Genomic DNA, 26,602 nt, shown 5'->3' with positions numbered 1-26,602 from the left:
TGAGCTTCCCAGGTGACTCCTGGGACATCTGGGAAAGTGTAACTCAATCTAGCTAGGCTTCCCACTAACAGGTTTAGCTAAGGCCCTCCCAAGGCCAGAGGAACCATGAAATCTGCTTTCTCCCCACCTTCATGCCAAGTCCGAGGCGCTCCCTCTCTAGGTCTTTGCATCAGTCACCCAGGTGGATCACGCTTTGCCAAAATTCAACATAGTTCCATACTCTAACCTTTTTTGTACAGCACGACCTTGAGGAAGCCACTGTTCAAATCTTTGGCCAATTAAAAAAAAAAAATTTCACTTCAAGTGCCACTGATATTCTAAAATTATTAATACCTAGAGAATACCACAGCCTGCTGAACCATGACCTTCTCAAATAAGCAAAGATCATTAGTTGCAGAGAAATGCAAACTAAAACCACAATGAGATACCACTGCATACCCACTAGAACTACTGCAATTTTTAAAATTGAAAAGTGTTAGTATGTGGAACAACGGGCGCTCGCATACATTGCTTGTGGAAAAGAAAAATGGAACAGGCCCTTCGTAAAATACTCTGGTAGTTTCTTGTAAAGTCATGCACAGACTTATAACCCAGCCATCCCACCCCAGGTATTTACCCAAAAGAAATGAGAGCATACGTTCACACAAAGACCTGTATGGGAACATCCATAGAAGTCTTATATAGAATAGCCAAAACTGGAAACAATGCAAATGTCCATCAATTAGTGAATAAATTAAAATGGAGTACTACTCAGCAATAAAAAAAAGGACTACACCACTAATACATGCAACAGCATGGGTGAATCTCAAAAGCCTTATGCTGAGAGAAAAGAGCCAGACGCAATAGACTACATACCGTATGAGTCTATGTGTATGACTTTCTGGAAAGGTGAAACAATGGGGACAGAAATCCTATCAGTGGTTGCCAGGGGGTGGGGGAGAGGACAGACCTCAAAGAACATTGAGTGATGGAAATATTATACACCATGACTGTGGTAGTGGTTATACATATACTATATACATTTATCAAAACTCATCTAACTGTACATGCAAAAAGGCGAAATTTAACTGTATGTAAATTATATGTCAATAATTTGATCTCCCTCCCCCCAAAAAACTTGTGTTCTATGACAATAATAACATAGTCCACAAGTCAAATCATGCCTTGCAAGACCTAAGTACTGCATAGTGTAAAGCTTGACTATTGTGTGATTCCCTAGGAAGGTAAATAGTGAATAAAATCTTCACCCCCTGTTCATTCCACAAACAACTGCAGCCTTAACTCTGCAAGGCTGCCATTAGCCACAGCAAATATTTACTGAATGCCTATATGTGCAGGTGCTGTTCCAGACATTGGAGATTCAGCAGTGAACAAAAGTGGCAAAGTTCCTGCTCTCATGGACCTTCTATTCTAGCAAGGACGTATAAAACAGACAAATAACAGTGTTGTTAAGGCAGTGGGTGATAGGAGTAATGAAGGAAAATAAAGCAGAGTAAGCAGGCAGAAAGTAACGAGGGCTGGGTAACTCCTTTCTTCAGTGAAACGAGAGTGTGCCATATGCTACTGGCAAAAGGGTAACCAAGTGACAGCTGGGATCGTGAATTCTTTTAACTTTTCCGTAAACCAAAACCTGAAATGTCAGACAGACTCAGTGATGCTGGCAAAAGAAAAAATATAGGTTCACAGGAAGCCTGGTGCCGTGGGGGAAATGACGACCCCAATCAGCACCTACTGCGCTGCTCCCCCAACCCCCTTCCTCACCAAAACATTTGGCATGTAAGTTTCAAAGAGCATGAGAAATATAAAGAAGAAAGGAGGAAAGAGGAAGAGGCAGACATGCTAGAAAGACAAGGTGGGAGGGTTTTTTCCCACTTAGTGAAGTCAAATGGAAAAGAGGAACTACATCCCATGACTGCCTTCTACCCTCCTAGAGCATGAAATCTGTCTACAGAAACGTAGTAAGGGAAAAAAACTGCACGTGCTTACACTGCTACCCGAAACTCTTAGTTTGTGCAGTAACCAAGGGTTGGTTGGTCTTTTTCCTTCCGCAAGAACACTGTGAGCACGTGAGACTGAGGTTTTGTCAAAGGGTGGGAGCCAACCCTCTAGCCTGCTTGCTCCAGGAGAGGACGGTCTCCAGTGGGGACCACACAGCCGCCGTTTCTCACTGGAGCAGAGAAGTCGGCTCCACAAGACAGAAGAGGACAACCTTGTGCAAGGCCAACCCCCAGCTGATAGAAAGTTCACTGTGGCTTTGGAGACCCGCTTCCACCACACCCCAATCTTATAGAGAAGCCAAGGTCCCCAAAAGCAAGTGGCCTGCCCAGACTCACCCCCTAGAGTTAGAGCTGGCCCCCAGGTTTCTCAAGAAATAACTCGTCAACAACTGTTCCCACTTTCCCACTACTATATTCCTCCTACAATTCTGCTTCTTCTTCTGAACACATTTTTCCTATCAGTTCTACCCAAAGAGTTCATACACCGCAAATATGCAGTCAGCAACTAATTTTCGTCTTCCAAAGCCAGTGGTTTTATGACAGCCATTTCTCTAAATTTTAAACAAATAAATAAGTAGATAGATAAATAAATTTGTGTGTGTGTTCTTCTTTGTTAGACAAATTTCCCCACAGTCACCAGAAGTGAGATAGAAGTTGAAATCTGTGACAACAGCGATCAGCATCTCTCCTGACAAAACTGTTTCTAGATGTCTTATCTCAAAAAATAACTAGCCGTTAACAAAAGCAGGAGGTGGATTTATGGCAGGATGTAACTATATCACATATGAATTGTAGTACACATGTTGGCGGTAAAGCTCAACGAATGGCCTCATCATGAGATGCTGATGCAAATGCAAGGATCACAGGTGTTGCTGCATCTCGTCTCCAGAGAGATGTAGAGGGTCCTGAAGAATGAAGCTATGAAACCTGTAAGCCCACCAGAGCATGCTTGCTTGGAAAAGGTCTGTTCTTTAATTGCCTCTCTGAGTATATGTCTCTGGATCAGTAGCCACATTCAGGGAAAAGGCTAGTGAAGTTACTGACAGTCAGAAAACCAGGCTAGAACAGGCTCATTGCACCCGTGACTGAAGACAGGACACGGCTGCCGTGGTGGAAGGAGGGGAGTCGCCCCGTGGAGTCACCCCGTGATCTCTCCCAGGCTGAGCCATCAGTTTTATTAAGGCTGAAGTTAATTTGACTGCCTCAGTTTCTTTCCTGGTCTCCAGTTGCCAGTGAGCTCTCTACCTGTAAGGTCGTTCATGCTAATCCTGAAATTCTACCCCCTCGCATTCCCCAACCATATTGCAGACCCACAAACTCAGTGAAACTGTCCTTAGTTGCCACTAGACCCTTAAAGGCCTGCAGAAAGGCCGTGGGCTGGTACTCAGTGACCCCTGAAACTGTGTTCCTACTTAAAACATAACATTTTAATACTCAAATTTAAGGAGAAAGAAAGATGTAAGAAATCCTCCAAGATAAAAGTCAAGGATAAAAGGAAGCCATTCTATCATTCTCGAAGATTCCTGTCATTCTAGAAGAGGCTCTGCTATCACAATACCTGTTTAAAAAATACAGATCCAATGAATTTTATCAATTCTAACAATCTGTAACTCAAGGGGATATTTTTTTAAGTACCAAATGTATCATACTTACTTGATTATTAGTAACAATAAGTTTATAGATAACTGCACATTCTTGTTTCACCCTGAAATAGATATTCAATTTCCTGGACAAAAGTATTTGCTAATAGCTAATTTTCAAAATGAGAGTTATGACATGAATACATAAAAACGTACAGCGAGAAGAGATACATGAATACTGTACAAATCTGTAACGAGCCTTTGAGAAGCATAATTCCTCATGCTGTCAACAATTCTATTTTAAAGGAGATTCAAAAAGGGTAAATCTATTTCTATCATGTCACTGATACTTGGACAACCAAGGATCCTATTTATCACTCTCAACAGTCCAGTTGTTACCAGCTGAACCATCTCAGGACTTCTAAAACTGACAAGATCCAGGGTTTCTGAAAGCAAATCTGTCCTGTCCCCAAGTTCTTGTTTCATTGTTGTAGAATTATGGAGGAATTCTGACAAAATGTTAGAGATAACCCTTCTTCCCCTGCTGATTTCCACTAAACAAATACAGAGCAACCTTCAAAGGAAGACTTCAGCAATCAATACAACTATTTGCTTTTTCTCTGGTTGGGGATGTGTAGCATATAGGAAAAATGAACCTTTCTCCCAGAAATGAAATACCTGTCAACATTACATGTCATAGAAAAAAAAATTTTCTCAACCATAATCATAATGCCAAAGCAAGAGGGCCCTGCAGGGAAGGAACTGTCAAAGTCACAAACACCCTGAGTGATACAGAAACACAAGCAAGCCCACCTCCACGAGCAATCCTTTATTTGCGGAAAAACTTGACGGGATAATATTCCCTGTTGTTGGAGGAGGATTTTCCAAGAGAATTTTATGATAAAAGGCTTGGTGACTGTATCAACAAAACAACCACTTCGTTTGGTTTACATCTCGGAAGGGTCAACATCTTCAGATGTTCAACCTTCTCCCAGGCTAAAAAGTTTTTTTTTTTTGAATTTGATTTTATTTATTTTTTTATACAGCAGGTTCTTATTAGTTATATCTATTTTATACATATTAGTATATATATGTCAGTCCCAATCTCCCATAACAGTGCTCAAAGGACTTGGGGACAGACAAACCCAAATCCCTTCACCGCCTTCTACTTCCTGCAGGCCAATGCCGCTGTGCAGCAAACTTCCCCAGATGTCCTTAACTCTTATTTTCTTGAATTAACTGGCCCGGTAGACAGAAGGGAGGTTTTGGAGTCAGAGAAAGCAGGTTTTGAATCCTGACTCTGCTCCTCACCTGCTCTGGGACCCTAGGGATTCTGAGTCCCTGTATCCTCTCCATTAAATAGAACAAATAATGTATATAAAATATTTAGCCAGTTCCTGGAACAAAGCAAGTATCCAGCAAACGGCAGCTATTGACAATGATGAGTGCTGCTGACTTCACAGGGTAAAGCATTCATCAAGGATGGGGCACAAAACGGGCAGTTTATTAAAGGAATCTCTCTTCTCCCTTCTTTGTCCACAGGCGGCACGATTTCCCCCAAGGGCTTTTCCAGAACACACTGGAACTCTCTGCAGTGCCCAGCTCAGTGGGAGATGTGAAAGGGTTACGCTGGTATCCTCATGCCACTTCTGCCATTGTTGTACCATAAACCCCTGTTTGGGGACCCCACCACCCAGTTACACTATTCTCCCACTCTGGGGGCAGTCAGCTCCTCCGTTCCATGCAGGCCGCCGTCCTCCACATCTTTAGCACCCAGCACAGTTTTCTTCTCCAGCCCACTTCCTCCAGCCTCTAGGTCAATTACCTATTTGCAATCTGGGCCTTCTAATTCCTCCATCTCTTCAGCTCTCCCTGCCACGTCCTCCAGTGTACCAACTTCTCAGGTGGTCCCTGCTAAACTGCAAGCCATGTGCAGCAAGCTACGGTGTCTCCACATCTTACCATCCTCTGCCACACTGAGCCCAGAGCCCAGGACCACTCGGTGCTCGGAAACACTTGTGGAATTTGAAAGCCTCTGAAGTCAGACTTCAGGGATGAGAAAAATTAGTTAAAGCAGGTTCACCATGCTAACATGTCAGAAATGTCATTGAAATACAGGTTCAGGTAGCCCAAAACCATGACAAAATTTCCAGCTGTGTTCAAATAAACACAGGTTAAATAGGAGTACATTTAGTTTGGTTTTCCCCAAAGCCACTCTAATTTGTTGGGAAGGACATTCATTTTCATGGACTTCATGTGAGCAAAGGAGAATCTGTAATTTGCCAGACTGAGGCGCTAGAACCCCTGTAAACATGGCAGCAAACAAGTAAACATGCCAGCTAACAAGAATACCTCCCCTAGGGGCTCAGCCACTAATACAGGACTGTCAGCATTGTTCAGGTGCCTTGAACTCTAAACCCAGAGGCTCAAGTCAAGAACTCACTCAATGAAGCATATCAACACCTGGATATAATTTTTCCACCTCAACACTTTATTCCTTTTACTCTTGCCAAAACAAGTTATCTTATCTCCAGGCTCTTTTCCAGTTGTAGCTCGTAGAGTATGTGACCAAACCCAGCAACCTTCTCCAGAACCTCCTCTTTCACCAGCCAGCTCTTGAGACAGTGCAGGCACAGGTCATGTGTCCGAGATGCCTCTGTCCCTGCAGCCCAGCGGGGACCAGCTGACCAGGTAGGTGAGGATGTAGTCAGGACTCCACGGCAGGCACAGAGAGGTACAGGGTCTAAGCCCCGCCCTTCCAGCTTCATAAATGAACTCCTTCTCTATAACCACCAAAACACACCACTTTGCTGGCTGCCTCGCTGAATTAAAGAGGAATAAGATCACAAGTTTAAACTCACCTACCTGTGATTCTGACAAACAAAAAATGAAGGATGTTAGCCTCTTAAAAACAAATAATGGCAACATGAACTCCATTATTTGAGGTCTGGGAGGATGCTCCCAGAGGAAAGTGATCTCTATTATTCCAATATTATCATAATTTTGAGTATTCCTTCTAGAAAGTGCTACTGTCATTAAGATCTTCACAAATCAAATATTTTACGTGCCAGATAAAAAAGTGCTTAAGGAAAGATGAAACTAAACTATTGAGTGGAACTCTTGCTAGCCTCTTTTTTCAACTGCGGTTGACACTGGCATTTAAAAATGCACACACTCTCATTTCCCAAGCGACCGTGTGCTAAGTGTCTACATCAGGTGAGCAGAGAGTCCCCGGTGGAGCTCCACCTGAGGACAGAGTGCCTTGCTGGTCTCTGCAGCCTCCAGGGGCATATCCACTCCCCTCAATGGAGGCCACTGGAACCTAGCGTCAGACAGCCAAGGAGAAAGCCACACCGTGATCATGTGAAACGCGATTGGAGTTGGAAACTGGAAAATGGCATTAATTCCACTAAATTTGCAAATCCGGCAACAGGACTGACAACTCAATAAACACCACTTGACCAAAGGCTTTCTTTACCTTGAACTCAAGGTCCTTACTATAATTAACACAATCATTAAAGTTAAAAATAAAGAAAAAAGACCTGATAAACTGCCTTTAATCACAATTAATCCTAAATGGCCAAAATTAGCATAGGGTTTTTGTACTTTTACATAAAGCAAACGGTCCCCAGGAAAGACTCAACCTTTAGGACTTCTGTGGAGGTTTCCTTCTGATTTGAAACGAAATCAGAAGGAAATTACAAGCAAAGAGCAATGGTTATTTAAGAGAGTGAGAAAAAAAAATCCAGTTGAAAAACCTATTAAGATTCAAATTGGACCAACAGACAGAATAAATGAGGTCAGTTCAATATTCAAAGGTTCAGTGCCCATTGTAAGCTGAAAGGACAGACTTATAGACCCAATTTCTTTTTTCTCTCCTAAAAGGACACTGTAAATACTACCCTAAATTCTGGTACAGTAGCGAGAAGCCTGGATTAAAGAGGCAAGAAGCTAAGATTTTAAGTTCCAGTTACTGACTGCTGGGGAGTCAATTTAAGTAAGACATTCTACCACTCTGAGCCACAGAACAGAAAACAAGCTTTTATGACAAATAGAGTGGAGTAGAAGATCTTCTGAGTCTAAGAAAACTGCCTGGAGCTTGGGTTTCAGACACGAGTTTGAACCCCCGGCTCTGCCATGATCGAAGCATGTGGACCAGGAACAAATTATTTAACTAGTCTCTGTATCAGGTGCACCATCTGAAAAATGGGGCAACCTCAATATTTCCCCAAATGCAGGAAAGCTACACAAGATGAATTTAAGCAGTACTTAAATTCCACGTAGAGGATTTTAGGGGATGGACAGGCACAGTATTAAACACTCAATCACACAATGAGAAAACACTCTTTTCAGCACTTCTTTAGCCTTTGTAAAAACTGTATTACACTAAGGAGAAAGTTTCTGTTTGATCTTCTCTTCAATGTCTCTTTAACATGTGCTTAATTTCCCTTTTTTAACAAAGTGAGAGCAAGTCTCAGAGTCAGTGCCTTTAGAAAGCAAGTTTATTTTATAGACAGACTGTTTAAGAAATAATTTGCTTTCATTCTAATTATTTTAAAAATTACCTTTTATTTGAGACAACTGATATCAGTTTTCAATTTAGAGAACCAATATAAAGTTAACTTTAAAAAATATATGTATTGATGATTACAAAAGTGTGAGTCCACTGAAATAATTTGAGGGGCTTACACGCTGCCTACCGCAGGATCCAGTGAGGAGAAAATATGGTAATGCGGGGCAAGGCCTAGCCCATGCCGAGCTCATCTACCCACGGTCGAGGGGCAAAATTTCCGTCAGTGAGGAATCAGAGTAGAGGGTACAGTGCAAACAAAAGCCGACCACGAAGCATGGCTGTGAGATTCCGGAACGATGAGAAGCCAAAAAATAGCAGGAAGGGGTTCTTAAAGTAGAAATCAGAGAAAAGAGGAAAACCCATAGAGGGAGAGTCAGTTAACAGATAGTTACGGAGTCAGACTACATGCTCATCACTGGTGAGAAAATCCAGAGCAGTGGATGCCTCTTAAAGTCCAGGACAAAGCTGTCAAAATGGTCAGTCTTATGTCGAAGAACCTTGAATGCCAAGCTAAAGATCATCATGGTGGCAGATCCTTAAAGTCTTTTGACATTTGTTCGGCACCTAGTATTTACATGGTGTGTGAAAAATATTTGCTGAAGAAATGAATTTCAGTTTAACGGTATTTTTTGTACATTAGCCATAGACAGATACACACACACACACACATTTTTAAAATATTATGTCGTCCTCTTCCTTCCTTCGTCCAGTACCAGAGATCACACCTCACCCCAGCTAAGGTAAACTGCCCCTTCCATCCCAAGACCCTGCATCTGGGAGTGGAGAAGAGTCTACAGATCGATCTAAAGCCATCAGTCTGTGGGACTGCCTTGGTGGTCCAGTTGGTAAGACTCTGCAGATCCTGCGTGCATGCTGCAACTAAAAGATCCCACATGCCACAACTAAGACCTGGCGCAGCCAAAATAAATAAATAGAGATAGATAGATAGAGAGATTTAAAAAATAAAGCCATCAGTCTGGGCCTTTACATTCTCTCTGCCTTTCCAAGGAAAGCTGCTGTTTCCATCAATGCTACCTTTTATGTCAAACTTGGATCATCTAAATACCAGATCCAACTGAATTCAAGCTGTCATCCCCTTGGGGACTTGCTTCTTCAAGAAAACAAGCTTGGCTTGACTCTTGGCAAAAACTATTCCCAACCTGGCATCCCACAGAAATTTTGCAAAGCAAGTGTAAATAGGGATATGAAACCCAAACAACTTCTTAGCAGTTCCTTCCCTCCTCCCATGCCTGCCCCAATCCTGAAAACTCTTGCTTCTTTTTCTTCCCCTTCTTCTTCCTTCTAGTCCTAATCTACTATGATCTATGAAACAACTAATTCAGAGCAATGCTTTAGAAAACTTTGTGTCTTGCCCATCTACCCCCAGTGAAAGTCTTCTGAGATATTTAGAAATATTTTCATAAGGTTAGTCCAATTCTCATCCTTTCTTGGAGGATGAATGAGTCTTAAAAGTCAGCTTTTTTTTTCCTATCATGTATTGGCTTAACAAGACTGCAATATAAGAAGCAAAACCTATACTCAAAATGGAGATGTCCAGAATGGAGAGTCCAAATGAACATTTTGTTTCAGAGAGATTCTCCAGATGCTGAGTCAGAAATGAGACAAATGTCTCACTACATCATGTTTGTTCCACTGAAATTTATTGAGATCAACCAACCCCTCCTTGCATTTTGGATGAAACTCCCCTTTTGGTTCCATGATTCAAGTCTTCATCCACCTAATGCAGAGTAAATAGGCAATTCCAACACCCTCAGGCTTCTACCTTCCTCTCCTCCCACCATCTTCTTTTCTTCCATCATCACTCTCATCAAAACACTCATAAAAAAAAAAACCAGAAACAGAACAAAACAAACAAAAACGCTCTTTATGCATTCCCCTGGGTATTTCCACTCCACCTCTCAAAACCCACAGGATCTGTTACACTAATGCTGAGCCTGTCCCTCAGGACATTTCTCTGGGCAGCTCCAATCAAAGAATCATCCTTCTTCCAGACTACAGACAGAGTTAGAGGAAGTAAAAGCTTGAATGGCTCTTTAAAAGTCATGTACTCAGCCTCTTTCATCTCATCAACCAAGAAACTATATCTCAGAAAAGTAAAATGACTTGCCCAGGGTCACATGACTCCTTAGTCTGTTTCTCAAATTACATGTGGAATATAATTACGTCAAATTGTATGTAATTATATGTAAAATTTGGAGTGTACATGCCTGTGTATATTTTTTCTTTGGAGAGAATCACAGCTTTCATCATATTCTCTATGTAGTCAAAAATCCTCTCCCAATAATTAATAGCCACTGATTATTTTTTTTTTTTTTTTTTTTTTTTGCGGTAGGCGGGCCTCTCACTGTTGTGGCCTCTCCCGTTGCAGATCACAGGCTCCGGACACACAGGCTCAGCGGCCATGGCTCACGGGCCCAGCCGCTCCGCAGCATGTGGGATCTTCCCGGACCGAGGCACGAACCCGTGTCCCCTGCATCGGCAGGCGGACTCTCAACCACTGCGCCACCAGGGAAGCCCCTGATTAGTTTTTTATATACAAAATTCTTCCTAGGAAGTGTCCCGGACTAAACACCAGTTATCATAAAACATCTTGACTTCAAGACTAGCCAAATAAAATGTTCTGACTTCCAAATGCTTCTTGGAAGTTGGATTTGGCATAGAAAATGTTGCAGTTCTAAACAAATACACACACACAAAAAAAAAGAATAAAAGAAAAGATCCTATACATAAAAGGTTATTTTGGGTTTTTTTAAAACTAAATGCTATTTTTAAGTAATTAAATTCTAAACTACTTAGTGAATTATCTCAGTCTTATTTTTAAAAAATAAATTAATGTGCAAATAGAAGTAGTTTAATGTGAAATGTCACAGACTACAGCACTTTCTCAAATCACAGCTACCTCAAGAAGAGAAATGAAGCTGAATGGAGTCAGAATTGTTTGTTCTACAACAAGTAAACTGGCCTAGGTACATACTAATATTTCTCAGTCTGCCATAAACCTAAATTTAACTAGAATTTTTCCTCATATAATTCTATTTCTAGACTACATGAATTTAAAACATTTTATAAAATGTTTTTTGTTTTTTCAGAAAAAGAATCTTTATTTCCAAATGAGCAGCTAAACACACAATGGACTCAAATGGCATGCTCCTAAAATTTTCAAACCAAATCCATTTACAAGGCACAGCTTGTCTTGGAATATTTCTGATTTCCTTAGTAAGCACCTTGGTATTACATAAAGGCACTATTTCATACCTACTATGATCTACTAAAAAAACAAGCACTTTCTCATCAACACACTTTTTTCTACTTTGGATCAATACCACTTCAGAGTTTTTTTAGATTTTACCAAGCATTCTAAGCCTTTTTCAATATTTTCCATTGATAAAAAAGAGGTTTTTTTTTACTTCTTTAGTAATTAATACTGTTAAATCTGATAAAATCTTTTTAGTTTTAGATAACTTCACATAAAATGTCCCACATTTTGAAACATAAAGTATTTCAGCCTTTTCAAGTTGTCCAGGTTTTAACTCTTCAAAAGGAATATTTATTAACCAGCTGTTGGTAGGATGGTTGAAGGAGTATAGAACCTTCATACCATTTGGTCGTCCTTTCTTCATTTCTTTATCAATAGGGCTCACCTTTTGAGAGACCTTAGGCATTTGCAATACTGTTTTCTGTAGTTTCGAACATGCTGTCCATTTAAATAGTTCATTAATGACACATTTTTCATCACAAATTATATTTACTTCCAATTTCCGTTCATGCTTTTTCAAAAACTCACAAGAAACTGTTTTATTACTTACTCTTGAAGCAAAATAATCCACAGTTTTGCTGTCCCATGTTTCATCAGGCTCATTCCACTTTACTCCACTAAGGAAAGAATGAACTCCTAGCTTTTCTGTGATTATCCCAACATTTTAATTCATCTTTAGAATATAGAAAACCAACATTAGTTCCCCATTCTCTCTGACTTGTTTAAGTCAGCATTTATTGAATCCCCTTCCATATCAAGGAGGGTGAATTAAGGACTAGGAGAATGAATCAAAGCCCTCCTGGAGAAGCATACACTCAAGAAGAAGACAAACAAATGTGAACTATAACAACAACAACGAAAACAACAACAAAAACACAATTAAACCCATGACATGAATAGTGCTGTGATCCAATCCTATGGGAGCAAAAAAGAAGGGGATAATTAATTTTAACTGTGTTGGCAGGAAGGTGTGAATTCAGGAGAGCTTATGAGAAGGATGGCATTTAAATCAGGTCTTAGAGTAGATTTTCAAAATGGAAAAAGACAGGATTTCAAATTTTCCTTTGTTTTAGGAACCAAGTCTGATGCTCCTCAGAGTAAATGATCTTTGCTTTAATACAGCCTATCATCTCAACAGAATGCAGAACAACCAAAGGCTCTACCTGAAAGCAATTTTACACGTGAGATTTCCTTCCTCTGGCTTCAGATATTTCCAAAATGTGCGTCTTTAACAACACCTATGCTGGTTACCTACCCAGGGAACTATCTGCGGTCGGAAATATCCAAACGAAAAGTGAGACTCATTTTTTGCCTTTTGCTAGTATTTCATTTGTCAAAACTTTGATATTTTAATGAAGTCCTTACCCTGCTATTAGTAAATTCATGGAAACCAGACTGCCTGGGATGCAGCCTCAGCTCCACTACTAACTTACAAACTCCATGATCAGGCTACTTACCCTGTCTATACTTCAGTTTCCCCATCTGTAAAATGAAGATAATAACAGAACCCACCTCATGTGGTTCTCATGAGAATGAACTAAATTATTACGTGTGAAACGCTTGAAACAACACCCAGCATAAGGTAAATCAACAATAATGTAACTTTTTATCAAGAAGAAATCTTTCCTAAGAGTTTATTTCTAAGGTGCTACACCAATTTAATAAGAAAAAGAGTTTCCCATCCTATTTCACTTTTATTAAGCTGACTTTGAAACTGTACGTACTTTCAGAGAAAGATGCCTTAAGAAAAGGCTAAATTTGATTCGTAGACTGTAATGGCAGTAACAGAAAAACGGTTTATTTCAGAAGGTCCAAGACATAATTAGGGGTAAAACAAGCAGAAGTCATATTGTACAATAAACAATTTTTAAAATTCACCAAAATTAAGACTGACGGCTAACTAATAGTTCTCTTCCCTTTTTCTCTCCTTTTATTTATTTATTTATTTATTTATTTATTTGGCTGTGCCAGGTCTTAGTTGCAGCATGTGGGATCTTTAATTGTGGCATATGGGATCTAGTTCCCTGACAGGGGATCAAACCCGGGCCGCCTGCATTGGGAGCTCGGAGTTTTAGCCAGTGGGCCACAGGGAAATCCCTTCCCTTTTTCTTTTGTTCCTTATCCTTTTACAGCCAAATCCTCTGTCTATCCATTTTCTATGCATCACACAGGAAAAGATTTCGAGATCATCGTAGACCTACTCACAAATACTTGGCTAAAACGAGAGTAAATTTTTCATTTTAAACCAAGTAAAGAATTAGAGTTGAGCAAATTTTATTGTCTATCCTTTCCATGGTGTTGCAATCCCTACACAACCAAGGTCCCAACAAGCTGAAAAGAACTTGGCTGGCCCACTCATAGCAACAAGGGAAATACAACACAGGCTGCAGATTCTGATAAAGACTAGAGCAGATCAATATACCGGAACTCAGCGAGCATCCTCACAAAGTGCTCTGCCCATGGCAACTGAAATTGCACCACCTCACTGCTTAGTGTGGGAGTCAAAGAAATCTGGGGCTCACTGGCTGGGTTCAAAACTTAGCTCTGCCACTTGCAAGCTGTGTGGCTGGGGACATGTTAGTTACCCTCTCTGTTTCTCAGTCTGCAAAATAGGGATAATAAGTGGATTTGTTGTAAAAATTAAAATAGTATTTGAAAAACATTTGTATCAGTACTTGGCACCTGGTGCTATTTAACAGTGTCTATTAAATAAATATTGCAATAACTTTGGCACTTATGATTATTTCCACATGCAAATATGAAGAAGGTTTCAGTTTCAGTGTAGCCCCTCTCCCAGAATAGTTAAATTAAAACAAATTTTCAGCAAGATCTTTAAAATTTGATACTGAGGTAATTGACCGTAAGGAGCATTATACTTTCATTATTCCTTTAACATCCAGATAGTAAATAAAAATGTATTTGGATTCGAGAGTATTTTAGAAATGTAAAAATCACACATCTATTGGTGTTTTCTAGATTCTAAAAAAAGTTCATAATTAAGGAGTCTAAGATAATGTCCATTTATCTTAGGAGCTAAAAATTAAAATAGCAAAGATATTTACAATCACTCTGAATACAGTATAAGCAACTTGGTTTATGGGAAGGAAGATCCCCTAAAAAAATTTTTGATGGAAAAATATTCCAACTTCTCTCCATATAAGGTAAATACTACAGAAGATAATAAAAAGCTGTGTTGCTGAGTTTCATTCGGTTTCATTCATTTTTAATAACGTAAGCATTAAGGTTTCCTAGAGCAGAGGTTGAAAACAACCAATCCTTAATCACCCTTTTCCAATCCTAAGCTACTGTCTTACACTGTCTCACATGAACTGTAAATATGCCCTAAGTCAAAAGGTGTCCAGGGTCCCTTACAGGCCTCTATTTAGATGTAAACTGAGGGTTGAGATTTCAAATGCTCATCTGGAGGGGAGACACATATCACAGGTATTCCCTTCACAATCAGATATGTCATTCTGAACACTAGGCTGGTCCCTGCAAGGCGGCTAATGAATTACTCTGAGTACAGTAGAAATTCTTACCCTTAAATAAACTGTGGTCATCGAAGCCTGGTCACTCTGATTCTACTGCTTTTTCTCGAGTAAATACTAATGTGTTCTGTGTATCCAGTGTTTTCCCAAAACTCTATCATAAATTAACGCATAAAGCATTAAAGCTCCTATAAAAGGAGCACTTGGGGAACAAGCTGACAATGAAAACTTTGTACTTGAAAATTATTATACCATCAGAAGAGGTTCTACTCCGGAAACTTCTCCATGCTTTCACACTTTCTTGCATTTGGGAGAAATGCCTCAAGAGAACGATATGAACAAAAGAAAGCCTCCGTTAATTTGTGGTAGGTATGAGGAAGATGGGCTGAAATATTAATAAAAGGGGAAATGAGAAACTAAGTACTTTTTTAGTTGGGATTTAAATTTTGTCTGAAAAGCAGATCAAAACTTGGGTTTGGGTCCCAAACTATTGTTAAAAGAACCAGTAAAACTCTGCTTTTGAACTTGCAAAATTTTGTGAGGTGTTCTTTGTGGGGAGGTGGGGACCGGGCCTTAGAAAGTGACTTGCTGATTTTCATCACCAAAGAATTTTTTTAAATATCAAATTTGTCCTCTATTATATTAATGTATATACTACTCGCTCAGTTTGTTGTGTCACTGAAAAGTGTTGGTTTTAAAAGCTGATGGTATCGCTTTTGTAGTGCTGCATTTCTTTCTCTCCCTTTTTCTTTCTGTCTCCTTATTTTCTTTTATCTTGTTTATTCCCTTCTTTTTGATAAGTGTTGAAAAAGAGGCACCTACACACAACCCTGGCACTGGCCCACGCCCCAAGAACCTTCCATTTAGCAACGCTCTGGGAGTTGGGAACCATTGTAACAAAACAGAACCAGACGCGCTTTCTTTCGCCTGTTCCCCAGGTTTCCTCCCAGTATGCAAACACCCGGCTTCACTGCATCTCGGTCAGGAACCCTCGAGCGACAACGCCTCGTACAGCCCGGCCTCACTCCGGCCAAGGAGCCGATTCCCAGGCCACCCGGCCAGGAGGCGCTGTGGATCAGTTCCCCCGTGGCCACCCGTAGCCGGCGCCTAGCCATCCCTCCCCCCACCGCGGAGCGCAGCCCGCCAGCGGAGCTGCGAGCTCTGCACCGCCCGCCGGGGTTACTCTCGGTCATTCCGCTACACCATCTCGCCCCAGCTTCCCCATCCGTGCCCTGAGGCTGCCCCAAGAGACAAGCAGCAAAGGGCAGGAAGATGGGGGACAGGGGAATGGGCACCTCAGTTCCAGGTTTCCTCAGGCCCTCCTTCTAAGTCTAACGTTTTTTAAAGAAACAGAACTCTCGTCGCCCCAGCTGCGTCAGGAAACCAGCTCCGGGGAGCGTACGGAGAGCGTAGAAAGGACCCAAACAAAGCCCCCGAGGCCTCAAATGAGCACTAGCGCTATGGACCCGGTTTGGTGCACCTCCTAGTCGCGTTCTTGGAGAACAAGAACGCGCCGCTCCAGTCCGGGGGCGCAGGGGACCGATCCTCAGACCAGAGTCCAACTAGCAAGAACGGAGTGGAGACTGAGGACTAGCATTTGTCCGGGTGGGCGCCGGCCGACCCGCAGCCAGAGAGGATTCCAGCCGGCTCAGGCGCTTCCAAACAAAAGGAAGAGCTCAGTGCCAGACCTGCCACTCTCCCCACTCCGGCTACAGCGCCCCCAGCACCACCAGGAGCCCCCGATTCCACTGCGCCCCAGGTACTGCGCTCGGGTCTCCGCGCCCAAAGATGCTCCCCGGGCTCCACCGCCGGGCGAACCCTGAGCACAGCGGCGCCGCGTCTTTAGGTCGCCAGAGCTCGTCCTAGGACGTCCCCCCCTCCTTTACGCCCCCCCATTTGCGCTGCAGGAGGTGGGGACGTGGGGGGGTTCGGACTAAAGTCCCCGAAACCCAGCGCTTCTCAAAGTCTCCTCGGCCCTGAAACAAAACAATAACCCCAGCCCAAGTTTCTGGAGAGCCTCTTACCTGTTTTCCACTTTTTGTTTCCGGCTCTTTCCCCCACCCCTTGAAAAACCCTTCTGGGAAAGAAGTGGGGGAAAGGGAGCAAAGCGCCGCGAGAAATGGGCTGTGGCGGCGCTGGTCACGCGGCGCCCCCTGTTCTGCCCACCTGCGCCCGCGGAGAGAGGTGTCGGCGCCGCTCCTCCGGCCCCGGCCGCACTCACTCTTCCTCAGAATTACCGGGGTTTTGCCGCGACTAGTTCCTTTTATAGATTCCGCGGCGCTGAGCGCAGGGGTTACTATCGGTCAAAGCCTGTTCTCTCCCTCCTTCCCCGCCCCCTTTCCCGGCCTCTGTTTATGTAGTTCAGTCACTCAGCAGAAAGCACGTGGAGCCGCGCCCCGCCCCTTAAACGGGCGACGTCCTGCAGCGCGCGGGGTTGCGGGCGGAGGGTGCTGGTGGGGGTCCGCGCCCCTCGCCCCTGCCGGGACGGCCAGCACAGGACCAGCGGCAAACGCAGGGCTTGGGGCTGCGCCTAACAGAGACTCCTATCCAGGTTCAGGGCAGCGAACAGCACGAGTGGACATCGCTTCCTCTAAACTCTTGCTTTCAGCAATTTGTGTTTCCTTTGTTCATTTACTCAGTCAGAGGGACTTAGGGGGCTGAGGGAGGAGGAGGAAGGGGAAGAGACCGCGAGGCTGCAACCCCTCGGGATGCCAACCCTTTAGTCTTTTTTTCCTTTCAAGTGCCCAGGGTGTGGGAGAGGGTGGATAGTCCTCTGGACTTGGCTGGTGTTGTTTTCCACGACAAACCCTGACTTTGGAATTCAAGAGGCAACTTACTGCCTTTGGGGTTCCCAGCCTGGGCCTCCCAGATCCCCGGGAGGACCCCTGAAAAGCGTCTTGCTCCTTCTCTTAGCAAACTGGGTGGAGGAGAAAGGCCACAAAAAACCGAGCAATGTGGACCAGCCCCCTTTTTATTTTCATCGTATTGGTCAGCGTCCCAGTGATAGATACACATGGCTTGTATTTAGGTTTCTACAGATTCGCAAAGTGCAGCTAGAGAATCGCAGTCTTGTAAAATTACATAACCATTCCAGTTCTCCACCTTCTTCCTCTGGCTTTGGCTTTGACAATCAGGAGCAAGACGGCCCATAACATTTGAGGAACAGAAGCAAGAGTACAAATGGAGGCCCACATACTTCAAGTCCAAATATTTAACTCGTAAATCAAGCCAACCAACTGTAAAACAAGTTTCTCCTACCTGACAAAGATACCTTTGGAGCAAACTGGAAGGGAGGATTCACATTCAGACTCCTCACCCTTTGACTTAAGTTTTGTCAAGAAAGTAGTGGAGTGGGAGAGCTGGCCCCCAGCCAACTTCTCTTCCCACCCCCAGCTCCATCATATTCCAGAAGAACCTCCAGGTGTGCACGTGGGCCCCTAGCTGCACAAGCCCCTCCATGCTACAGTCCAGGCTATGATTTGAACCCGGGTCCACATGTCAGTGGTTCTGTCAACACTCAGGACGGATCCAGGGAGGGGGCCCATGCAAGCCCTGGAAGTGCACTTAGGGGCCTTATTGCAAGGAATTCTGGGGTCCCGGCAACTCATAACTGTGGTGGCCTGGCCCCTAGGTCCTGTGGACTCTTCACACTTAGGAAGGGATGAGGTTTGAGGCAGGCCACAGCCAAGCCTTCTGCAGCCCAGGGCCCACGAGAGGAGTCCCTCTTGCCTGGGTCAAAGGACAACCCTGGTCAAGAGAATGGGTTCTGGGGTCAAATTTGACTGAACCACATGATCCACAACTTTCTGCCTCCATTTCTTTGTCCATAAAACAGAATATATATGCTCTCCCTGCCTCACAGGGGTTTTCTGAAAGCGCATTTTGTTCATTTGAGCTCCTGGGAAGAATGGCACTGTAAACAAAGAGGGTGTTGGTAGCTGACTATTGATGTCATTTTCTGGTACCAGAAAATGGCCTATAAAGATTGTCCCATGCCAAAATTTTAAAACTCCAGGTCTAGCCAAGAGCTCAAAGTAATCGTTCTGACCCTCTGGATATAAAGGAAAGCTCCTGGAGGAGGTGTTACCATTCCAAGTGTGACTTATGGAAGTGCTTATGTCTATCTGACTCTCCACTCCCTGCCCACCCACCCCACCATCCACCTATCACAGTGCTTGAAATCCCACCACCAAAAGCATTCTTTCTGAATGCTTTCCTTCATTCCTTCATTCTGAAGGCTATAGTTCTCAAGAGCACCCCCTACTAAAGTAATCCCTCAGATTGTTCTCTTGGGGAATGGGTGACAGTAAGTTCTGTACAAATGAGACAAAGATAGACTGTTGGAGAAAGGAGATGAGGCCAAGAAGGAGATGAAAGCCCCAGAGAGGACAGCCATTGATTCTGAATACACAGGTCTATGGCCCCAACGCCAAATGTGATCATTTTTAACTAAGAACAACCTATGGTATCAAGAATCTGCTCACCTCTGCAATGAATACATGAACACACCATAATGTCTGAAATATGCTTATTAGTCGTGTTGATTTCTACCAGTAAAAGAGCCCAAATCCCCAAAAAGTCTAAGTGATTTGGCCAAGGGACACAAGGACCTAAGTCTGCTGACACCAAGCCCACAACTTTGCAAGTACGACAGGCTCACATGACAAAAATACTGAATTCCAAAAGTTAGAGGTTAAGAAAATGTGTCCCTTGAGAAAGTGTAAAAGCATGAATTCTCTCCCTTGAATGTCACAGGTCGATTTGTTCCAGAGTATGCTTCAGCGAGCTTTCCTCCAAGTCCTTCAATTCCTGCTAACACCAACACCAACACCAACACTCTAGGTCCCCACCCTAGCTGACCCTTTCCAAACAAGTGGAATGGCCCTTCTTTGTTGCTGTGGCTCCGGAGAAGCTGATTCTGTCAATGTAGCCTGGGTGTCTTGAAGTTCTATTCTGAGATGACCCTGGAATCTTTTAACTACAGAATTCAGGCAGCTGTGGCCTTGGAGACCCTGCTAGAGGTCATGAAGCTACAGATTTTCATTCTGTTGAGACTTTTAAATTAGGAATTACCTAAAAGGTTTTGCTTGGAAATTGCTTTGGTATATAATATCTGTTAACTTGTCTACATAAATGTACATGCACACATTATTTAAATATAAGTGATTTTCACCACACATGTGTATAGCATACTGTTTGATTCCTGGAAACTCTGAAAAAAAATAGAGTATTACAGGAAGTCAATGAAGAATAAAACAGAAAATATTCTAAAAATAACTTCTCAAGCAGAATTTGTTACAATTAAGACCTAATAGCTGGACTTTTTGAGAATTCCTGGAGAATGACAGGTACCTCGAAATTAAAGAAAAAAAATAGGTAATCCTTCTTTCATGTAAAGTGGAATAAAAGGACCTACAGTTCATATTTGAGTCAGTTTAATTCCAATTCATGGTTAGAAACAAATTCTCAAGCTATAGATATTCAAACAAACAAACAAAACATACAAGGAATCACCATTATTTGTGGAGTAAACCATGTATTGCATAGGCTTTCAGTACCTACAAATTCAATATAATTGGACCAATGCAATCCCCTTCTTTATTAATGTGACTCCTATTGACATGTAGCAACATTCAAAAACATTACTGCTTCTGGACTTGAGTAGGATGTTTGTTCTGCTTCTCATTGGGATCAGCAAGTTAGTCTGGATTATAGACAGACATATTCCCCTGAATTACTAGTTGATCAATGAGCTATAATTCTTTTTAAAAGCCAGCCATCCAACCTGCCTCCCTTCAAGCTCTCCTGCCTTTAACAGCCAAACTGCTGAAAAGATTTCATCTGTTATCCCTCCCTTTTATTTGTTCTCCAGCCCATTTCAGGCAAACTCTGGCCCCCACCACTCTCCAGATTCATTAATGACCTCCTTAAAAAGAGAGAGAGAGGGGTATATGTGCTTTCTTTCTTATCATTATAAAATATTTTCATGTAGAAAAACAGAAAAATACCTCAAGTGCAGAAAGACTGCTGAATGGGTAACGCTGATGACCTCCTTTAAGTCCCTGGGCTACCTGATCTCTGATATTTGACACTACCCACCACACCTTCCTTCCTGAAACAAGTTCATCTCTTTTATTTCCTGAATCTGGTTCTCTTCTGACCCTCCTGCCTCCTTAACGACTCTTTTCCTGACTCCTCTGTCCTTGTATAATGTCTCCTAATACTGGTTTTCTCTTTTTACTTTTACATGATCCACTCCCCTTGGCTTCACGTAAACCCTGTGTTGCCAGTTGTCATCTCCTTGCTGGGCTCTGGGATGGTACGCCCCCCATACATGGTGGGGCATCCAGTGGGACCAGTGGTGTGCTCGCTGCAGCTCAGAACTGCTGACTGTGTATGTATATCTCTTCCCGATCTGCACTAAGTGACTTCCACAGGGTGAGCTTAAAATCAGCCCATGGTTTGGAATATTAACACCATTGAAATCTGAAACAGTCAGGGCTTTCTTTTCTTCCTTTTATTTTATTCTTTCTTTCTTTCTTTCTTTCTTCCTTTCTTCCTTCCTTCCTTTCTTTCTTCCTTCCTTTCTTTCTTTCTTCCCTTCTTTTCTTTCTCTCTTTCTCTTTCTTCTCTCTTCTTTCTCTCTCTCTCTTTCTTTCTCTTCTTTCGGAAAGCTAATTTTAACATTTACCACCACAACACTGAATAGGACATTCTGCAACTAAACCCCATACTTATTTTTTTTATCTTCCCTTTAAATCTCCGCCCTCCATATGCATCTTATGATTTAATTTCATTTAATGACATCCTCATCCACACATTGTGGGAAATCAGAGTCATACTTGTTTGACTTTTCATCTCTCTGACCTCATCTTTCTCTTCTCATCCTAAAAAGCACCCAAGTCAGGCCAATTGAATCTCCTAAATTTCTCTTAAATCTGTCCCTTACTCTCCATCCCCACTTGTCTAAATCCAAGCCAAAGGACTGGGAAACCTCCAAATTGCTATTCCTGTCTTTAGTTTCTTCCTCTTCCTATTTATCTTTCCTACCACAATGGAGTGATTTTTGCTTGAAGGGGAAAAAGCTAAGCAAGCCAACACAAAAACAAAAAGCATCTAATCATATCTTTCTCCCGTTCAAAACTTCCTATGGTTCTCCATTGCTTCCAAAGAAACAATCCCTCAAAGTCCGTTAAGAAAACCCACAAAGATCTTTGCAAACATGACACAAAAGGCCTTTGAAGCCTCCTCCATCCCCCCATCCCTATCTACCCACTCCCCCTTCCACAAACTTTCTGCATCTCTGCTCATGTAGTTTCCCTACTTGGAAATCCTTCTCATCTCCACCCCTGTCCTCCTGTGTAAGATTATTGAAGGAGAGGGATGGGATTAAATGACTAACTCTGCTGTGCTATTATTCAAGAAGCAGGAGGGACAGAGAAGAGAGAGGATTAGAATTCATTAGATAAAAAGAAATGGGGTAGAGGGTAGATGAGAGAGAGAGAGAGAGAGAAGTATTATAGGCAGATATTTTTTAAGTACTCAAATTAATAGGCAAATACCCTTAATTAATAGGGCAGACAGTACCCTTAAGTTTGAAAAGAAAATAATTGGACTCGGGATTAAAAGAAATCAAGCATTTATTATAACAGAAGTGATGTATCTGCATTTTTCTCTCCTTACTTAGAGTGCTTTTTTGACACTTGTTAAGAATCCATATTCCTGGCTGTGATTTCTGGGATGAGGGACTGTTATTTCTTAGCCAGGAGCTTTCCTTCTCTCTGACATATTAATAAGAGGATAAGTCATTAAAAAACAAAGAAAGCCTAGGAAATGTTCCAGATTTCCCTTTTCTTTGGGGCCGCTAGAGAGGCAAGCCTCTCTTTTTTCTCTTCAGCATTTTGGAGATGATTCCTTCTGTAGTGCATGGTCTTCCCTTTGTTGTTGTCCCCTTGGCGTTCTGGTGTTGGTTTGACTCGTCCCTGCACCAGTGCCCTTCATAGCTTCTAGAACGAATGTTTGTGCCCCCTCAAAGACAACACTGTCTAGCTGTTGTGCTGTGACCAGGCCATGGAAGCAGGCCTTCATTTCCCTTCTGCATTGCCATGCTTTCAGTGACTGATGCTGTCCAGTGAAATCTGAGCAATTTCTTAGCTTGGTTACTTGTCCTGGAAACCTACCCGTGAAGAATCATCCACGGTATGTAAATTAGTGGGGATGGGCTCCATTCCCAGAGGCCTGGGGCTTCCCACAGGTCAGTTTAGCTGACCCTAAAGCTGGTTCCTCTGGATTGGCTCCGTTACCCAACAAAGCTCAGCAGGAAGTCCCCACATCTGGCTGCTTACTGCTGGGGATGGGAGGCCCTCAACACACTACTAGAATGAGAAAAGACAGCTCAATGGAGGGCCCAGTCCTGACATATAAGGAAATAAACTGAGAGGTTAAGGAAAACAGAGAGTGATGTAAAAGTGAAGATCATAAAAACTGAGGGTGGGGCTTCCCTGGTGGCGCAGCGGTTGAGAGTCCGCCTGCCGATGCAGGGGACACGGGTTCGTGCCCCGGTCCGGGAAGATCCCACATGCCGCGGAGCAGCTGGGCCCGTGAGCCATGGCCGCTGAGCTTGCGCGTCCGGAGCCTGTGCTCCGCAACGGGAGAGGCCACAACAGTGAGAGGCCCGCATACCGCAAAAAAAAAAAAAAAAAAAACTGAGGGCGTTAGTGGCGTGTGAATGGCCCCAACATTCTGACAGGCAACGTAGCAACATGTGTTAAGAGCTATTGACCCACTAATTTTACTTGGAGGAATTTACCCTAAGGAAATATCCAAAAATATGGTCAAAGGCTTATATTCAAAATGTTTGTACTATGTTATCTCCAGGAGTGAACATTTTTAAAATAGTAAATCATCTAATGGTTAATGGTTATTAATCATCTAAGATTCTAAAATAAATTCTGGTAGACTCATATGATTGAATTCTATGTGTAGTCATCAAAAATAAAAATAATGTTGTCAAAGGTAGTGATATGGGAAACAACTCATGATAAATGTTAACTGAAAAAAGCAAAGCTATAGCTATGTGTATATATGATTTATATTCCGTAAAAATAGTTAGCAGTGTATTTGTAGTCTTTTTCATTGACTATATGTGTATAGAAAAGAATGGAAAGAATGCCACCTAAAAGTTAACAGCTATTTTCTGTGGATGGTGGGATTAGGATTAATTTTTTCATACATGTCTGTATTTTACAAAATTTCTAGGATAAGCATATGGTACTTTTTACCTAAGAAAAATGGCATTAAGAAGAGAGTTTGTAGATTAGTAGTAAGAGGGGATAGTTCACAACTGCAGAAAAGCAAACCATAAATCACCACATGGAAACAGTAAAACCTGACATATTTTAGAAGAATGCATACACAGTAACAAAGAACAGAAGAGAATATGGAGAGATGAAATTGTTAAGGCAGCTAGAACTTTTTGGTGAGTAGGTTTATAAATTTTTTTAAAAAGTGAGAGGATTTAAAACCAATCCTAGGAGGCCATTGCTAAGTGAAAACTCCTTATTTGTACAACATGTCTGTGTGTCCTTGGGCATGTTACTTCACCTCTCTGTGCCTCAGTTTACTCATCTATCAAATGGAAGTAATAGTAGAAACTACCTTATAGGGTATCTATGGGTATTAAATGAGCTAGTACATGTGAAGTGCTTGTACTGTGCCTGGCATGTGGTAAGTGCTCAATAAAAGACAGCTATTGGGGCTTCCCTGGCGGCGCAGTGGTTGAGAGTCCGCCTGCCGATGCAGGGGACATGGGTTTGTGCCCCGGTCCAGGAAAATCCCACATGCCGCAGAGCGGCTGGGCCCGTGAGCCATGGCTGCTGGGCCTGAGCGTCCGGAGCCTGTGCTCCACAACGGGAGAGGCCACAGCAGTGAGAGGCCCACGTACCACAAAAAAAAAAAAAAAGAAGACAGCTGTTGTTGGGAATTCCCTGGCGGTCCAGTGGTTAGGACTCCGTGCTTCCACTGCAGGGGGCACGGGTCCAATCCCGCATGCCCCGAGGCGTGGCCAAAATAAATTAATAAATAAAAGACTGCTGTTGTTATTATTAATGCCATTTATTATGTTACTATACTATTATTCCAAACAACAATATAACCTTTCCTCAATGTCCAATAATAACTTAATAAATATGACTTTTTTCAAAAATTCCAATCTGTGGATTTTTAAATTGATATTTTCAATTAGATTAACCAGTATAAACTACTTTGCCAGCCTAGAGTTCAAATACGGTCATATCTCTTTTTCATCTTTTAATTACTCAAATCCCCACTTGCCTACCTATTAGCAGGAAATCCAATATCTCTTTCTTGAGATTTCCTTCCTCCCCTCCCTCCCCCTGAACTGCCTAAGAGCCCTGGGGGCTTCCACAGAGATCTAGAGAAGCCAGTCAGCCTCTAATTTGCAGCAGCCAATTGCCCTGTCACTAGCACACAGCAGTACCACTGAAGTACCACTGATTGGTGCCTCAAAGTCCCACATACCCTTGTTCACTGCTGGGATTGTGTCCATGCTGGTCCTGACCCCGGAACAGCCTCCATCAGCACCCTGCTTTTGGACTCCCAAAATTTATGCACTTCAGTTTTTTGTTTTTGTTTTTGTTTTTTTGCGGTACGCGGGCCTCTCACTGTTGTGGCCTCTCCCATTGCGGAGCACAGGCTCGGGACGCGCAGGCTCAGCGGCCATGGCTCACGGGCCCAGCCGCTCCGCGGCATGTGGGATCCTCCCGGACCGGGGCACGAACCCGTGTCCCCTGCATCGGCAGGCAGACTCTCAACCACTGCGCCACCAGGGAAGCCCCTGCAGTTTAGTTTTTAATCAGAAGTTGCACACTGGCGGCCCATAGCCACATCCAGCTCTCTGACACGTGGTTTGGGCTAAAGTGTGTTGGTATTTCATTGGAAATAGTTGATGAGATTGGAAATGTCACAATAAAAATCTTTATTTCTTGCTTCTATTGGAAGGGTGGAAGCTCTGACCACCCGAGGCCCATTCCCACAGAGCAACAATTGGCCGATGCTGGAAAGAGGCTCTCTCTAGGTGGAACATGCTGTCTCTACCTTGGCCAAGTCCCCACTAATCCGTTTTTCTTAAACAGCCTGGTTTACTCTTCTGTTCCACTTGCTCAGCCTGTAAAGGCTTCTGAGTTTGTGGGCCCTTGGCCTGGAAGTTCTTGGAGGAGTGTGGGGGAGTGGACACACTAGTCCATTATACATCCTGAGAATGTGTTGGGAGAAGTGGCTGAGAGTGTGAGTGTAGTAGGCAATGAATTACCTAAATCTTGCGAAATTGAACCTAGATGAGGGCTCTTATTTGCTATTTTTGCATCAATAATAAGAGTCACATTGTTCCTCCAAGATCAAAACCCTGGGTTTCTACTTCTGCTAGTTTGAATTTGATTTTTTTAAGGCACATCTTTGTGATTGTAAATGAATGCAACTTGATTCACAAAGCAACAAAAGGCATTACCACCTCTAACAAAAGCAAGACCACTTCCTCAAAAATCTCACCCTTTACTAGTATCAAAGGCCTAGTAAAATCAGCAGGGAAGAGTCAAAGAGGTCAGAAGCAACACTCCCTTCTGGTAACTAAAACTGAGACCAAAGAACACATCCAAACCCATAAGAGCCCA

At 42.7% G+C, this 26,602-nt stretch overlaps 1 protein-coding gene across 5 annotated transcripts in view; it reads right to left on the bottom strand.

The window, feature by feature from the left end:
- Window positions 1-26,602, bottom strand: part of ABCA1 (ATP binding cassette subfamily A member 1) — a 182,231-nt gene that overhangs the window by 118,758 nt on the left and 36,871 nt on the right. For 2 of the 5 annotated variants that reach the window (XM_027105323.1, XM_027105326.1), the window contains exon 1: window positions 16,940-17,182. The exons of 1 other annotated variant lie outside the window; for it this stretch is intronic. The gene's annotated coding sequence lies outside the window, so the exon portion shown is untranslated. Of the gene's footprint in view, window positions 1-16,939; window positions 17,215-26,602 lie in introns of those variants that run through there. 2 more of the 5 variants (XM_027105327.1, XM_027105325.1) reach the window with 2 other exon arrangements.

The sequence above is a fragment of the Aethalodelphis obliquidens genome, unplaced genomic scaffold (assembly GCF_003676395.1).
Source record: "Aethalodelphis obliquidens isolate GAN/ISIS:26980383/991018 unplaced genomic scaffold, ASM367639v1 scaffold7, whole genome shotgun sequence".
NCBI lineage: Eukaryota > Metazoa > Chordata > Mammalia > Artiodactyla > Delphinidae > Aethalodelphis > Aethalodelphis obliquidens.
Note: the sequence above shows the minus strand (reverse complement) of the source record. Positions and strands in the feature narration are given on the sequence as shown.